We start from the raw sequence: 17,535 nt of genomic DNA on the forward strand, positions 1-17,535 counted from the left end.
CAGCAGAGCAAGAACCGTCTCTTACTAGTAGTTGGTGAGCACCTATCACAACAAAGTCATAATCCTGTCTGTGACCTGCAGGCACTAACACATTGCAAATAATAACAATAAAAACCCAATCAGAAATGTTATTGTCCAGGAGTAGCTTTACTGCCATCCAGCAAATGAAAAGAAAACCAGCCCAGGGAATGAGAGAACCCATGAAAGTGAGTGGGTTACCTACCCGGCGGCTGTGCTAATTATCCAGCTCTGTATTTAGTCCAACGTTGGTCTCTCGCGAAAGGGTTGAGCTGCCAGCGGGCAGTCACTCTTAGTGTCACCGGGCAGGCATGGCGGGGTCCTTGTTTTGAGCTGTCCCCGCAGCCAGCTTCAGCCTGTTGCTCAGGTGGCACGGTAGCCCTGCTCCTTCCTCCAGGCTGACCTTGGCTTTTCGCCTCTGCTGAGAGTGGGAGATGTGCTGCTGGCTTTTGTAACGCAGATGTCCACCAGCTAGGAACAGACCGAGACCACCAACTCATCTCATGCAGGAAAACAAGCAGCTCTCATACAGTAATGACTTTGTGTCACTACTGCCCCTGAACCAAATTAAAACCAGTGATGCAGGCATTCAAGTCTCTCTATCCCGTCATTAACTATCCCCCGAAGCTATCCAGTTCCCCAAATATTATTCTCTTCGGCTTCTTGCTTTGTCCTTTTAAATTGGAGTTGAGCGATGATGAACCAATTTAGCCACTGTTCTACGTAATTTAGGTTATGAACTCAATGCATTAAAAAGAGGAGAGAGACATGTAACACAGTTAAGAATGCATACATTTTTAAAAAATTCTCGGTTTACTACTGATGGGTGTTAGTAGCCATACCAGACAGAATGCATTTGAGCTTAATCTTCTGCTATATTGATTTTTTTGTAATGTTTTGCCTATTCTGTTGTGGGTGGCACTGCAGGGTACTAACAAGGTTTTTTCTTTTGCTCTGATGGCAGTGATACTGTGCTGCATCACGTTCCTTCCACCAACTCCTGACAAAGATGACAGAAAAGAAGAAGAGCCAAAAGATTGGTGAGCACTTGCTACGGAGAAACCTCTGTTTTAAAACAAAGGCTTTCCCAGATTCAGAGGCGGGGAATCGCTTATCTGACATCTGTTGCCTGTCACACGTTTGCTGATGCCTGGGAAAGGACTCTTAGAAATGTTCCTTTGGGCTGAAGTCTACCGTTCCCTCCTCCTTCCTTTCTCATCTCGCTCTGATGCTCAAGTCTCGGCTCCGGCACACTGGGAAGAAGCTGCTGCGTTCAGTGTGAAGCCATGACACGGCGCTCCCGCTCGGAGCAGTGCCTTCTGGCTTCAGCGAGTCTAATTGGCTCTGTGCTTTGAACCATTCGGCACTGTGTGCTCTGCTCAGCGTGGCTTGGTATTGACTCGCTCTTCATCGCGAGTCTCCAGAGCAAACGGCAGTAATCTCATGAGCTTAATGATCACGCGTTTGGAGTCTCTTTTTCTGCAGAGTTTGAATCTGTGGCTGCAGCTCTAGGTAAGGGTTCATGAGCTGCTCCTTTAATGGTGCATGCGGCTTCGAGCGCCTGCTATGGCAGTTTTGCATGTTCCTTCAGAGCTAAAAGCTGGCTGAGGCACATGGGTTTCTTTTCTCTCCACCATCTGAAAATTACAAAGTGCTGGTCCAGGTGGAAAAAGGAGGTTGTCGGGGAGGAGAGTGAGTATACTGTGTTAGAGAGGATGGGCCTCTTTGACCTTGGGGATGCTGCTTTTGAACCTTATTTTTTATATTTTTCTAACACAAAGGAAATCACTGCTGCTCGTAAGTGATCTTTCAATGCAGAGAAACACCCTCATTAGGGTTTTTTTTTCACCTTCTCACCTTCTTTCATTAAACCGTACTCTTTACGGTCCCAGTTGAACAGCAGGGAACATTATGAGCTGACTGAAAAGCATTTTCCTTTGTTAACGTGTTTTTTCATCATTGAGCAATAGAGCAGTAATGAGGACACAGATCATCTTTTCATTATAAATATGCATAGCAAAGTATTAAAAAAAAAGAAGTGGGTTCCTAAAATAAATAAATAAATAAACAAAACAACTGTGTGGTGAAGGGGAGGAACTGAGAAAAACAAGATGACAAAGCTTTTTCCTGATGCTTTACCTTTGCTAGTGTACAGAGGCATCAAAGTCAGGAAAGTCTCCAAGTGGTGTTGGGTGCTCTGTTGCATTTAATGGAAATAGGCATAGGTTTGTATCTGCAACTTCTGTGCGATGCAAATTGATATCATTCATCAGTATGGCAAAAGAAACCAACAAATAAACAAACAAAACCCAACTAAAAACACAGCCTAAGATGACTCTAAATAGATTGGTTCTTTCATGGAAATATACAGATTTGTTTTCTCTCCTGACTTTTGTTCGCATTTTCCTTGTTCCTGCTAGATACGTAAACAACCCATCATGTCAGTTTTTAAATAGGGACAGTACATATCGGTCTGTGTGGCATACATGTTCAGTTCCAGAAAAGAGAAACAATTACGAGTTTGGATGAGAACTACACATTTTCTAGCTCAAGTTCATTCGGAGATGTAGCTGTGCGGAGGAGGCACTGTTTCTGTGTATGTGTTTGTATGGCACTTAATAAAATGAGGCCATTATTGGAGGGTGAGGGAAAGAGCTCAACTGCTATCATAATGACTATAAAACCCAGCTATGATAAAACGCACCGAAAGTAGCAGTGCGTAAGTGCTATCCCAGGGAAAAGCGTGCCACTCTGTCACTGCTGCAGAAAGAAAAGGGACTCAGTAGCTCATAATCTACTCTCCTCATCCCTCCCCGCAGGTTGCAGAGGACTGCAGTGGGTCTTTTCCCTGTCGCAGCACGCGCTGCTCGGTGCACTGGTTCGGCTGTGCCTCTGGGTAGCCTGGGCTATATGTGCTTAAGGCTCCCCTCAGCCTCTGCTCCCTCCCCAGGCTGGGTCTTCCCATCAGTTTGCCTGGCACCGGGAAGCGTAGTGAATCTGGAGAACCCGCTTCCCCCTGCATTTCAGGGGAAACATGCAGCGACTCCAAAGGAGAAAGAAACACCAACTTCCCTCTCTTCTATTGTGCCAGCCCTAAGGCTGTATCACAGTCTGGTCCTCAAGAGACAGTCTGGCTACTTCTTTTGCCTCTGCCAGCTTTTCTATGCCTTTTCCACAATTATTACAATTATTGTGGCTACATTTGTTCATATGGTCAAAGATTGCTAACACTATCCCTTCCTGCCCCACAAATTATTCATTATAGTGTCATAGAGTACTCAGCATAAAATGTACACTTGCGTGCTTGTTTTTATTTAATAAAACACTTTGGTCATGGAAGCATTGTCAACTCAGGTTTTGTTATTTCAGGATATTCACCTTAAATCTTGTGGCACCTGTGTGATGGAGAGGTCACCTAGCACTCTCAGCTCTGTAAAGCAGAGGGGAGTGTGTGTGTGCACGCTTTACAACTGCAGGTTTAAATAACAAAACCCAAATCTCAAAGCTCAAGCCCCCTCAACATTTTCTCTACTAGTGCAAGGGGGAACTGGATGCTGACAGCTGATCACTTTGCAGTCCCACACTGTCCCTGGACCACTGAAAAATAAATCCACCTTAATGGCAGTGAGGTTCTGGATGCAGATCAGCCCATGCAGCCCACCTTGCAGCATTAACTTAAGGAAGAGAATGGGACAAACAGCTGGTGGGACAGGGGTTCTTCAGAGGAAGCCCTCCTGTGATTGTCTTTTGGCATGACCTCATATTGAAGCCCTGTTGAGAAGAGTTAGATTTTCTCGCATCATTTTGTGGTTGGGAAAGGGTTTTTGGCTTCCAGAATCAATCCACTTTTTGAAGAAAACACTAAAAAAATTAAGGGCCAGAAGATGTGTTTTATCTCAAGGAAAATCAACAACACGATGTCTCCCTGAGAGAGCACTGTCTTGAAAACATCCTTTATCGTTGGCTAGGGAAAGCTGGTTTCTGAACTCCAACCTGGGGAGAAGATTCAGAAATAAAATGTGGTCTTTTCATAGCTACTGAATGTTTAGATTCACAGCTCATATTGCAGAATATTAAAAAACAACAGGATCATTTAAGGACTAAAAGATGGACTAGATTATTTTATTACCTACGTTCCAATGCTCTTTTCCTGTTTCTGAGGCCTGAGCTTATCTTCTGCTCCTCTATATTGGCTGCAGCTCAAAGAGTCATATAACCGGCTGAGTCAATAGCAGAGCTTTTAGCACCAGCAGCAGGAGCCATCTTGGACAAATGGAATCATGGATAAATTCTTCAATTTCCCCCCTCCCTCAGTCATTTATAAAAGCTATTTTTATTAAAACCTTCTTGGGTACTTCTCCTGCTGCAGCTGGGAGACCATGTGATGAGCATTTTCTATTAAACCCTAGAAGAAAAAGGCAGAAATGCTTTGTTTACTTCAGTGATGGCTTTCCTTTGTTTCTGCAATGCTTGGTTTTTTTAGGGTGACCAAGAATACTAGAATGCAGCAGAAAAGCCCTGACAGGTGCTGCAGCAGCAGAATTTCTCTGTTCAGAGGGTATTTTTAGATGAAAAGCTGTAAGACACATTTAGCCTGTTTGTCAGGAAATTGTTACTTGGTTAACTCTTTTTAAGAGCAACACAGAGACACCATCTATTTTAGACTATTAGGTTATTCAGGAGGCTGGCCCGCTGGACCACACTTGTCTATTGTACCGAGTAAGAAATGAAATATTATGGTGAGGTGTACTATTCTGTCACCACAAACTAGAGATGTCTTCTCTCATTAACAGTGGTGCAGTTGTGGTTAAGTTGGTCAAGACAGAAGAGTGGCAAAAGACATAAAGCTTTCCCACATATTTACATTGTCTAAAATGTGAAAGAGTCTTAGCCTGCGCACTTGCCCAAGTCAGTTTTCTGCTGGATTCAGTGCAGTAGGATGACCTTAAAAGAGGAATTTCTATAGCAAGGATCACAGAATCAAATTCTGTTGTGCCTGATTTTTGTCCTTTATGCAAGTCTGTGTAACTGTGCCTCCCACTTGCTTTGTACTCTCCCCCCAACACACACACCTTCACCCCTTTGGAATGGGCATTACTATGGAAACAATTGTGTCCTTGCTATTGTTAAGGGCAGCTGAGTGACATCCAGAAATCCCATATACCCGCAGAAAATTGTAATAGTAAATCATCTGACCAGCTATTCTTAGCCATTCTCTTTCTCATGTAAGAGAAGGATGATATATAAAGGGAGATTATATGAAGGACCTTTTTTGCTCGTAGAAATTTATGACCGCTCAGCTGAAGCATAAGAGTAAAGGTAAAAAACCCAAAGCATTTCATGAGCAGCAGAACTAATGAAGCTTAGTTCCCTATGGATTTGTATCCTGTGGTTGGATTCTCTGATGACAAATACAACGCTAGCCGTCTGATCACATCTTTTCTTTTAGCTCGGGCATTCAGAATGCCTTTGTGCCATGTGGATCCTCAGGTAGCTAATAACGATTGAGTTCAAATTGCAGCTTTTTGTCAATGAGGGTACTGACAATGGTCTATCTCATCTACCCACACACTGGTTTTCATCAAACTTGTAGAAATCTAACATCTGAGATTGCTATACTTCCATCATACTTGGTTGAAACAAATTATCAAGTTCAGGAAGTATGAGCAGGGAAGAGACAGACACAAAGACATTGAATATGTGATCTTGTGAACCTCTTTTACTTGGGAAATCAGCCTAAAATTTTGCTTGAATTCTTGTTCCTTGTCATAATGTTTCTGTACCCAGGTTCTTCAGGCTAGCAGGTGGGTGGATAATACTTCTCTACTTCATAAGAGATGATGTAAAGACTTTCAGTCTTTTTTTTAACAAATAGTTACAAAAGGCAAAGTTGCAGCAAGGGAAATTCACATGAGATATTAGGTTATATTTTTCCACGGTGAAGGTGGTGAAGCTGTGGAGCAGTCTGCCCAGAGAGCATGTAGAGTCTCTGTCCTTGGATATACTCAAAAGTCAGCTAGGGAAAGCACAGAGCTACCCTCTGAGACTTCTGCTTTGAGTGGGGACTGGGCTAGATGACCTCTAGAGATCCCTTCCAATCTAGAGTTTCTGTGCTTCTATATTACTTATTTTCATTTCATTTCTGTAGGCCTCTGTTACCCAGGAAGAGCCACAGTCAAGGTCAAATTCTACAGGAACATGATATTCTGATAAACAATGTGTGCACGCTGGCATGAGCAAACCCTCCATGGAAAGGTTCCGATTTTTACTGACTGAGACAAACTAGAGCTTTTCTATTGAGTCTTCAGTATTTTCTGAATATGAGTTTCCTCATTGTTTCATTTAAACTGTGTGTAAAGTCACTGTGAAGCTTCATATTATATAAAAAACTCCAGCTTCTGACAATTCCCTCTATGATAAACTGGAGAATGTAATGCAGGCAGCAAGACCACTGGAGTCAGTGTCTCTTGCAGATAACATATACTTTGTAAATTCACTACTTTTCTTGTATAATTTTGGATAGTATGCTCTGGAAAACTTGGCTGAAGTGGGAGAAAAAAAAGGGTAGTATTATTTTTATGAAATGCAACATTTTATAATGCGATTGCCTGTCCCAAGTGCAATCAATCTGTCTATTGAGCTAGCAGTGTTCAGAAGCAGACGAAAGTCTCTGCAGATCTGAAGACTCCAAATGCTCCAGAGCCCCACATTGGGAATATATGGACACAGGAACTTAAAAAACCCCATACAAAACCATCATAAATGTATTTTTTCTTTCCATTGACATTAGCGCAGTGAGAGATGGTGAAACAGTACATTAGTAATGACCCAAATGGCCATAATAAAACATCTCGTGACAAATCTTTCCACCAGAAATACAACTTTGCTTAGCTTAAACCTTTACACCAACTCCTGCAGCACTGTTCCTAAAATAATTGGGTGCTTCATTCTTTATTGCTCACCTTGTGGTAGCACACAGGGGCCCGTGGCAGGGTTGGAGACGGCACACTGGAAAGCAGCAGCCCTTGTAACGCAGGGTTTAGGAGCTCAGACCAAACGCAACAGGTGGACACAGCAGCCAGAAGCAGCGCAAGGTATCAATGGGGCGATTATGAACGGCATGACAAGCAGCTGTCACAGCACACCAGCTGCCTAGCCACCGACGCCTCGCCTTGAAGAGAGGAAAGAAAGAAACCAAGCCCCCAATAGCCGACCCCCCTCCCCGAGCCTCACTGACAAAGACCGGTCTAATTGGAGCTGCTACATCATTGGTTTTTGGTTACTCACGTCCTTTTTCTCCCCTACTCACTTCCCGGTGGATGTCATACCCTCATTTGCCTGTCATCTCTTGTATTTAGGGCTAGGCTGGTCCACATGAGGGGCATGAAGCAAAACTTTCCTGACCCCATCAGGAAGGAAGGGGAGATTTTACATACTGGAAGGTGGGGGATGGGACACGTTAAGGGCAGGAATAGGGGAGTAATTCTTTTCTGTAGTACAGCCTGGAGCTATGTAAGCATTTGCAGATGTGAGGTTGGTAAAGATTTTGGGAACCTGAGGGGCAAGGAAGGCAGAAGAGTGGAGTACCCTTATTTGTGTACTGAGACTCTGCTGTGCACCAGAATGGGAAGTCACTGTGGTCTGGTCCCCCAGTACAGGCTAAAGCCTACATTCATCCTTTAGGGTTATCACAGCAGCAAACTTGCTCATCAGTATGATGTGCTCCAGAATCACACACTGGGTGTGGCGGCCACCTCCGTATTGAGACATCTAAATGTTAAGGGACTACTTGTGGGTGTCTACATGTGGGGTGTCCAAGCTCCCATGGTAGTTTGTGAAGACCCAGTCAATACAGTCAAGAGATCCTGGCAAAGGACTCAGGTGACCCACTACTAAACAAACATAACACCCCACCTCAGGTGCAATCCAGTCCTCTTTAGAGCATCCCATTTTGCCTACAGTCACCCTTTCAGAAGTGCATGGATCTTCTGTAGGTCCTGATCATACCTCCTGCTCCAGGGTAGGCATCTCAGATATCCAGGCACTTCAGATGCACCTCATTTTGGAAACCTGGTCAAGCTCTAGGTTTGTAAGTTGGAGCTAATTGAATTACTCTGCGAATTCCACTGACTACCCCTCTGCTGACTTACCCTGGGACAGCTATGGTTAACACCTAAACACCTGTAGGTACATACCAAAATGTAGCTGTCTTAACCTACAGTGGATTCCACTTTGGCCTCTCTTGTAGCCAGGCCGTAGAAAACAACAGATAGAAGTCATAGCAATTACTGCAAGGACACAGCTGTTGGTTGAGAAGCAACTTAAATTAGCATATGTAGAGCTCTGTGCCACTGCAGTAAATCAGCTTCCAGTACCTGAGCTAATCTGTTTAAACCTGTCCGATATCCTCATGCTGCATTGCTGCCTGCAACAGAAGTGCACTTGGCGCTTGCTGGTCCTTAGGCCAACGTTGCTGTTGAATCACCTTCTCCAGGATCATGAAGTTATTGCACTTTGCAGGAGAAGTGAAGGTTAACTTGGTGATGTAACCTTGAGGTTTTTTAACTGGTACTGAAACTATCAAATGTGTAAGTCAGGATTCAAAACAAAATGACCTGTGTTTTTCCTGCAGTTTATCTTGGGGAGAAGGAAGGGAGAAAAAAAAGGGAAAGTGTCAAATTAGTAATGTTAGCAGTCACTTGACCAGCACTGCTACTAGCATGGAAGGTGTCCCCAGACAGAGGCTGATACCACCCTTAAGATTAGCTACAAGCTTAAACTAGCTTCAAAAATATATGCAAAAGGACAGAAGATGAGCATTTGATGGTGCTGGGGGAGAGGTTAGTTCAGAACTGAAGAGTTGGGGAAAAGTAGAAAGCTAGGTCTTTAATGTTGTGCTTTTTAATAAGACTTACGGTTCTCTTGCTTTTTCTTGCAGCAGACATAAGGTAGCAAATCCTTCAGCACTGCCTGTAGATTAATGAAGGAGAAGCCTACCCCTGTAAAGGAGTGTGGTATGATCTGCCCATACTAATACTTGCACCGGATCTAGAAGCAGTACAGTATATCAATAAAGCACAGAGCTAGAACTCAGTGCCCGTGGGCTTTATTAGGCACAATGGTGCCCAGGGTGGCTACTTAGTGTTTTTGACCCCAGCTAGTGTCTTTGCTGTCTAGGAAGAGCTTTTTCAAGTATCTTCATCACTGATTTTGAAGGAGTCTCCGTTGTGGGCTCCATTGTAGACATAGCCAAAACTCTTACATGTGAATAATAATTAATATGTGGCACACATACTGACCAGCAGCAATATATCATGTTTTCTTGATGTATCTCAAAGAATACACCCAACACACAATCAATCACACAGAGACACGAGTAAATGTGGTTTTGGAAGAGGAAAGAGTCGTGATTACAGGCTATAAGGGCATTTGCAAATGACTTGCAAATGTCAGCTAGGCTTTATTTGCATTAACTAATTTTCAAATCAGAAATAAATGGATTTTTGATTGGTTAAATTAAACAAGACTTGGGAAAAGAGGAAGAGAAAGGAGAAGTGCTTGAAAAATGTAATTGCACAGTACAAAGTCCATGCCCATTATGTAAGGATTTACAAATCAGCCTTGAATTACTGGGTAGTGGAGACAAGCATTTTGAATTGTTTTGCTGAAACCCTCATAGATCTTGAAAATAATTTAAAAAGGATAAAGGTGGTCTCAAAAATGATGTTAGAAATGCACCCTCGTATTTCAGTTTATAAGGAGCCTCTTAAAAATAATTCCCAGTCATTATTATTATTTGAAATAGAGGAAATAGAAGGAAATCTCTCTCAGAATTCAGGTAGGTGAAATTACAAGTAGAACTCTACAGTTTGAAGATCAGGCCCTCAAAATGTCTGTCTTAGCAACTGAACTCTCATCAAAACTCCTGCTACCTGCTGAAGGAGGTTTGGCAGATGGAAAAAACCCACCCAACTCTGAGGAATTTCTGTTTTGTAGTTAACGGTCCAGATAACCTTCTGATTGTCTGAAATAGATGCAGTCTCAAAAATTGTACTCTCTTGTTAAGCCGTGGGTCTCTCACTTTGAAACACAGGCTCTTTGTATTCAGTGCATAGCTTTTCTTTGGCTGCTTCCTCCGATCTCCTTTTGTACATATCACATTGAAATCTCCCTTCTTGTAACTGGATGTAATCCCAGTCCCAGTTCATAATAACAGTGGTCACTGGTGGCGAGCAGTTTTCCAGGGGGAATCCATTATCTGAGGCATTTATAACTGGGCTGGATAAAACAGTCAAAAATGTATAGGAGGGAGAGGGAACAGTTCTGCATGGCTGAGGGTTGGACTGGATGACCGAAGGGGTCTTTTCTATCTTGGATTTCTATGCTGATCATGGAAGCACACAGTCTAATGAGCCAGATATTCAAACATCTTCAGGCAAACCGTTTTGGCCAGGAAGAATGTACATTGGATGCTCGACTTGATGCATCTGAAAGAAAATCAATAGTTTTCCAAAGGCCATAATAGGACAGAAATAGTGCTGGCAGTTCTGGATATTTCTCTGTGAAAATTTGTACCATCAGTTATATAAGCAACCAAGTATTTTTTGCATCAAAGGCTGTGCTGAGCAATTTTAGTTACTCTTCCCTTCAGATCTTAGTCTTGCTGTCTTTATATGGATGTCATTAGCATACCAGCACTCCAAAGTCTTTTTTTTTTTTAAGTCACATGGTTTCCCACCCAATGGACTGCACTGTGAATTCCCTGTATTGCAGAATGTCAAACAAAGGACCTCCAGTACTGGAAATAGTCATCATGTCTATATGGGAAATGGGGAACAATCTGTTTGATGACCCAGCTTCTTTTACCATATCGGACTTCATACCGCATTAAATATCCCGGTTGAAGAGCAATCTTGGGGAAAATTCTGCCCTATCTGCAGGGAGACATGATGTTCAGATGACAGTTCAGGAGGGGATGTTCCAAAGCAGGAGAATGAGGGAATGCTCCTCTGGGGACCAGGAGGTGTGCAGGTGGGTACTGCTGGGGCTGGGTTTCAGCAGGACCAGCTCGGCCATGGGGCTGATCCCCTGCCATGAGACCCTGCACATGCCAAGTCATCTTCATAAGAGGAGAGGAGACCCTCACCCATTGCCCCTGTAAATTCACCCTTGGTTCAGTAGCATTTAGGACTTTCTTCGCAGGCAGCTGTGCTGATGCCATGGGCATGCGAGTGATGTAAGTGGCTGCAAAACTGCCTATGTACCTGCAGAGAGGCTTCACCCTGCTATGTTTTCCTACAGGGGTAGCAGGCGGGTGACGGACCAGCTCTGTAGCTGTTCTGGGTGTTGACGCCATAGGATGGTATGGTTAAGCCAGTCAAAAATTCTCCAGGAGAATACTTATTTAATGGAAAATAACTATTTGCTGAAACTGAAACACTGAAAGGATCAAATTTCCATTTTAAAAAAGAATTCCTTAAAATTAGGTATTTTTCTTCAAATTAGACATTTTAGTAAGAATTTTTTTGGTTTGGAAACATTTGATTATCAGTTTCCTAAACTAGCTTTCATTTCAAAAGGTTGTATATTTTATATTATTAATAAATGAGTGTGTTTTGACCACTTATTTTGTATGCTCTACAATACCAATACTAAATCAATTACCAAACCAATTATCTATTACAAATGACCACTGTGCTCTGTTACCAATGAGAAAACCAAATATGAATTACCAAACCAATTAGAATACCAATTAACAATTTCCATTGTAATTACCAGTTACTAGTAAGAATTACCCCAATGGCCATTTGGAACAGCAATTGCCAATTAAAATACCAATTACCAAAGCAAATACCAGTTACAGTAACACTTAACAATTAGAATACTAATGAATTATTGCATTACCATATCTGATATTGTTTATAATTAAAGTAATTATTATGCTCTATTCATATATAAAAATTAAATTACAAAATTGAAAAACCTCTTCAAATCAAAACAGAAGCAAAACCTTTCAGCTGATGGCAATTATATTTCCTCACAAAAATCTGCAGTACGGGACATTTAAACCTGGGGGCTTTTTATGCCAGCGATGAATGCAAAATGTTGGAATTCCCCATAGAACGGAAATCTATGGTTACCATTTGTAGCAGCAAACTCCGGATCCGTCGGAAAGCCCACCTGCTCCTAGGTGCTGCGGCATCGGACCTTGGCTTTCCTAGTCCTGAATCCCTGGGGTAGGAACCAGGGCTACGTACTCGTGCTCCACGGGAGATCCGTGCGGTTGGGTCACAGCTGTCCATGGGCGACGCAGAGGTGCGTGTCTTGTCCTCAGCACGAGCAACCCGCAGAGAAACGCTCCCCCCTCTAGGAAAACAGCCGACGAAGACGTTGCTGCTCGCTGCCCCTGCTTTTCTGTACCAGGATGGGGCTGCAGACTCGGGGTTAGGCCAGATTTAGCTGGTGGTGTGTGTGTCTGAGCCCAGAAATGCCCGGTTCTGGGAGAATTTTGTGGCCCCTGGGATGTTATGACGGTGAGGCAACGCCTTCAGCGGTGCCGGTGGAGCAGCCTGGCCCTGGGGAGGCACGGCTGGGGACGGAGGAGCTCCAGGGATGAGCTGGTATTGAGTTGAATGCCAGGTGCATAAACCGGAGGAATGAAATCCTGTCCCGCCGCGGTGCCCAGCCACCAGAGCTCGCTGGCCCGTGCCAGTCCCTGACCGTGGCCGCTGTCTGGAGGAGCACCGTTCGAACCACACCAAAACCTTTCCAGGGCCCGTACTAACCACTGGACGGTGCCGAGAAGAGCGTGCAACAACTTGTGCCTGTGCCCTGCGCCTGTTTCACTAGAGGAGGCGTAACCTATGCCCGTTTTTGGTTCGGCACCCTGTGGAGCTGGGGTTTAGCGCTGCCATTTCTAGAATGGGCTCAGGGACTTGGTGCACATAGACCTAAAACTGGTGGTTTCCTTCAGTTGTCCATTTCTGACCAGCCTTACATCCAGCAGCATCACCGCTGGGCTGCGGCAGGTCCTCTATTTTTGTGGAGACATACAAGCTGAAGAACTGCCACATCACACTGTATGAATATATAACCCGGTCCCCAAGCTGTATGAGGTCCCAGCAATACACAGGCTATTGCTCATTACGTGGAATCTCTGAGTCCGTATGTTCAAATGATGATGTGTGATACATTATTCACCCTTGCACTTAACTTTATAATTACATGTCTTTGACTTGTTGGGACACGTAACAGCTCCTAGGTACCAGTCAGTGTGTTGGAGACTAGTGGTTTTTTATGTAGCCGAGCTGCTCCCGTGGGATATTCAGTACAGAACATAAGCCCTGGCAAAAGTCTGTTGGTGCCCCTGTCTCAGGGGGCTTCTTGGCAGATGCCAGAACTGACATTTGTAACCATCCATGGCAGAGCTTAGGAAATTACAGCCAAGTCTGTCTGTCTGACTCGGGGATTCAGGTATTCAAGAAGTGCCCGAGCACAACGCCGCTTCGCATGAACAGAGACCCCAGCGGGGTGTGCGTGGGAGGCGAGAGGGCGGCGTGGGAGGGGAGCGACCAATATGGTTGTGGATTACGCTTGTGCCCTCTGGGTCCTCGGCTGCTGTGGAGAGCGTTAAGGTCCCTGGCAGTGTTTTAGCACACCTGGGGGGCAGCGGGGCATCTCCTCCAGGCTCTGCTGTGGCCTCAGCCCTGCCCTGAAGGAGCACAGCGTCTCAGCAGAGGCCTTCGGTGCTTGGCCTCTGCTGCGCTTGAACCTGGCGACTGCTCCAAGGGGAGGGTAGGGGATGTCTGTAAAAAAGAGAGGGAAAGGGCAGGAGCAGAGCAGCCACCTTCCCTCAGAGCGTCACAATGTTCGGTAACTCCTGAGAGAAAAATGTCTGAGAAGGGAAATATTTATTTGGATTAGGAGTGAATGTGTGGCACAAAAAAAAGAAAAAAGCAAGCAAGAAAAGAAAATTATCCATTTTCTATTGCAGTTCTGGCTTCCCAACAAGTACTTAATCTCTTTCCCAGACAGGGTCTAAATGATCTTTGTCTCTTTCAAAAATGAAAGTGTTATTCTCTTTTTTCACATTTCCTCCTACAAAATCTGAAGTTTATGACTAAATGTTGGGACTCCTGAAGTTCAGCAGAACTTTGATTTTCCCCATGCGAGTTCTATTTGTGGCCTGCAAGCCAGCAAAAGGCTTTCCTGTAAGCATTCGACCAGGGAGAAACATGCCATCACTTTTTGCTCCCATAGTAACTTTCATTCAACACTGACGACTTACAGTACTAAGCTGGCAGTATTACCCACATCTTCATCAATAAAGACAGAGATTAATTGTCTGGTCCAAGCTCTCATTAAAGATTAAAATGTATCCCTATGCAATTTCTGTTTAACAGAGCTAAACCAGAATGGACTTTCCTATGACTCCTTAAGCTGAGGGATGAATGATCATATTTTACCTTTGCAATATCAGAGCATGGTCAATTAATAGACATGTTTGCAGTGTTCTATTATTTCCTTTCCAGTTTAAGAAAAGGTGCATTTGGGAACTGCAGAGCAGTTGGCTAGCTCAACAAAGTCATTCTACCGGATTTTTTGGTGCCTATCGGTCTGCTTCCACTCTCAGTTCTTTTAGAAATATTTAGGCAAGTGTAATGGGTTCATGCTGCTAATGGGTCCATTCTGGTCTGCTCGTTGTTACCGCATCTCTGAAAGATTGATCATCTTTGTCATATTTGCAACTAGAGTGCTGCCTAAGTTCTTTCTGAGGTCTGTAATTGGGCATCTTTTTCATCAGAGAACCAAAAAACACCCCCTTGCCCATCTTTTGTTTGGAGAAATATGGGATTGCCCTCTATATTTATAGACTTCCAGATGAGTTATCAGACTGAAAAGAAAGTCTTTTGCTCTTGGAAGGACCACACACTGTGGGCTTACCAGCTTACAACATAAGCATTCATTATAACATAGTGGCTTTGGAGGCAAAAGTTAATTCAGCAACTTCATGAGACTTAATAAAGCTGATCGGTGGTGAAACCCTATTACTGTGCTATGAATAGGGCAAGGCTCAAGTCTGGAAAAGGGTATGGGCAAATTCTGGTAACCCAGTACAGGAGTAAGAGCCTATAAACCTGTGCTTGCTCCTGCAGATGTTTCAAATCTTTAGCTACATTTCTGACACCTATATTCTCTAGGATCTTTAAGAACCTGAGTACCTTATCAAAGCTTAGCAACTTGGCCCTTATCACATGCTTAAGCCCAGTGACATCCACAAACGATGTATTTTCCAGGTGGGCCAGACTGGAGAATGGATTCTTAGCACAAAGCGGGGATAGAGAAAGCAGGAATGTATTATTTACCTCCTAGCAGTATGGTGCAGGCGCTCACCCTAGCTGTGGCAAATACAGGTTCACTTTCCTCTCCTGCCTGCAGAAGTTCAAATCCACATTTTCCCACCCTCCTGGGGACTACCCTGCTCTTGAATCTTGCCTAAAAAAAGAGCCTCTTGAAGCAAGGACTGGCACCCAGGTGTTCCTGTGCTAGGAAAAAGTAAAATTTAACAAATTTCATATCTGGTTCTGAAGAATGACTGGTTTTAAGAGGAGGGAAGGGAGATCCAGTGAAAAGGGATTTTTGCTTGGGATCTCCACCATCCCAAGTCCTTGCCGTGAGGATAGTGTGCAAAAGGGGAGGAGGTAGGAGGAAAGGGACCCCAAATGCATTCAGATCTGTGAGCATCAATTGGAAGTCAGCTCCTTCTTGCAGCACGCATGCATCCACGTCCTACGAGGGCGGGGAAGTGGTGCTGTTACGTTATACAGCCAGTGTCAGCATTTCATATGGAGTAACCTACACGGAGCTGTATACTCAGCCCACTGGCTCTTCTGGCTTTTATTTGGAGACGCAGGGAACTCAGCACCTCGTCTCTGGCTCTGGACTCCACCTCAAGGACCAGGCACCTCAAAATCCAGCATCAGGATGCAGAAATCATCTGCAGTGCTAAATACTTGATCTATCTCTAGCAGAGATAGCCTTTAAAATCGGTGCCCAGGTTCATGCCTGCGAGGGGCTCTGGCATGCAAGAGTCACGGCAGAAGAGAAACCGAACGTGGGGCTCAGCCCCAGCGCCTCCAGGATCTGCGCTGTCCCTTACATTTCCCTTCCCTCCTCCTAGCGCCTGGTTCTCCTCCCGGATAACTAATTCTGCTTCCCCAGCTACCCAAGGAGGATTTAACAAGCTGAACCTGGAGCAGCTGTCGGCAGGGTTTGAACCTGCGCTAAGAATATGGGTCAGCAGAAAAGCATGATTACACAAATGCTATTTAAGGCGTTTCACTAAAATACAAAGGCCGTGGAAGAAAGGAAAGGGAACTGCCGGGTCAAGTCGAGAGCTGTCTGTCCATCCATGGAATAAAAAACACGTGTTAAGAGTTTGCTGCCGGTGTCAGTAGCCGGCAGGCGACGTGCCGGGTGGGAGCGGTGTGCGTGGCCCAGTCCTGTGTGGGTCTGAGCACTTCCCGGGAGGTGACAAGAGCTGTCAGCACCCCGGAGCTCCCGCAGCGCTTCGCCGGTTTGGGTGTAGGGTGCCTGGTGCCATAAACTCCCACTGATGGCAGCTGCAATTGAGGAGCTGTGAAGCGTAGGACTGACTGTGCCACACATCCACCCCCTCGTTTCGCCACTACCCACCAGGCACCCTGCACCCAAACCTGCGGAGCGCTGCGGGATCGCAGGCAGGATCTGCGGGATTGGGCCCTGCATCAGCAGCCTGCTTCTCCCTCTGCCTGCCTTTGCCTTCGTGGCCGACGGCCTTTCAGAACGACAAAAGCCACGAATTTTGTGCGGATTTCTTACGGGGACCCTGCCAAGGTCAACAGGCCTAAAATTTCACACACGTGTGCTACCCTACAAACATTTAATTTGGTGTTGGGTCTTTTTTTCACGTCTCTATTATTAAGGGGGGGAAAATGCCACTCTCCAAAAGGAGGGATGTAGCCGTTATTAAAATCCCAGCTGGGTGAACTGCTCACAACAGATTCAGCAGATGCGGGCGTGCTGATGGCAGGGTTTTGCATGCCAGCTGTGCCCTCTCTTGCCTCTCCGTGTCAGCTCCGTCACTGATGGCTGGCAAGGGACGCGCACCGTTAGGATCCTGCGTGCGGAGTTTGGGAGACTCATCTCCAGGCAAGTTTCTGCTGGCTTGCATCGGGTACCGGGGAGGAGAGGACGGCCGTGCTTATCGAGGCTTGTCGGCAGCATAACTGTGCTAACAGAAAACCCCATGTGCTGAGTTAACTCTTCGGCACCAAGCTGATGAGCTGGGTTTTTTTATCCTCCTGCAGCCTCGGTCTCGCTGCATCCTTCAGCACAAAAGGGGATTCTTTCTCCTGCTGCCTCAGCACACGCTTAGAAAAACCCAGCCAGTTTAAGGAGGATCGAATTTTGGTCTTGTCAACCTTGAAAATGTTCCTTTAGCTTCTCACTACCCACACGTGCTGCATGTATTCATAC

Source organism: Buteo buteo, chromosome 15 (assembly GCF_964188355.1).
Source record: "Buteo buteo chromosome 15, bButBut1.hap1.1, whole genome shotgun sequence".
Taxonomy (NCBI): Eukaryota; Metazoa; Chordata; class Aves; order Accipitriformes; family Accipitridae; genus Buteo; species Buteo buteo.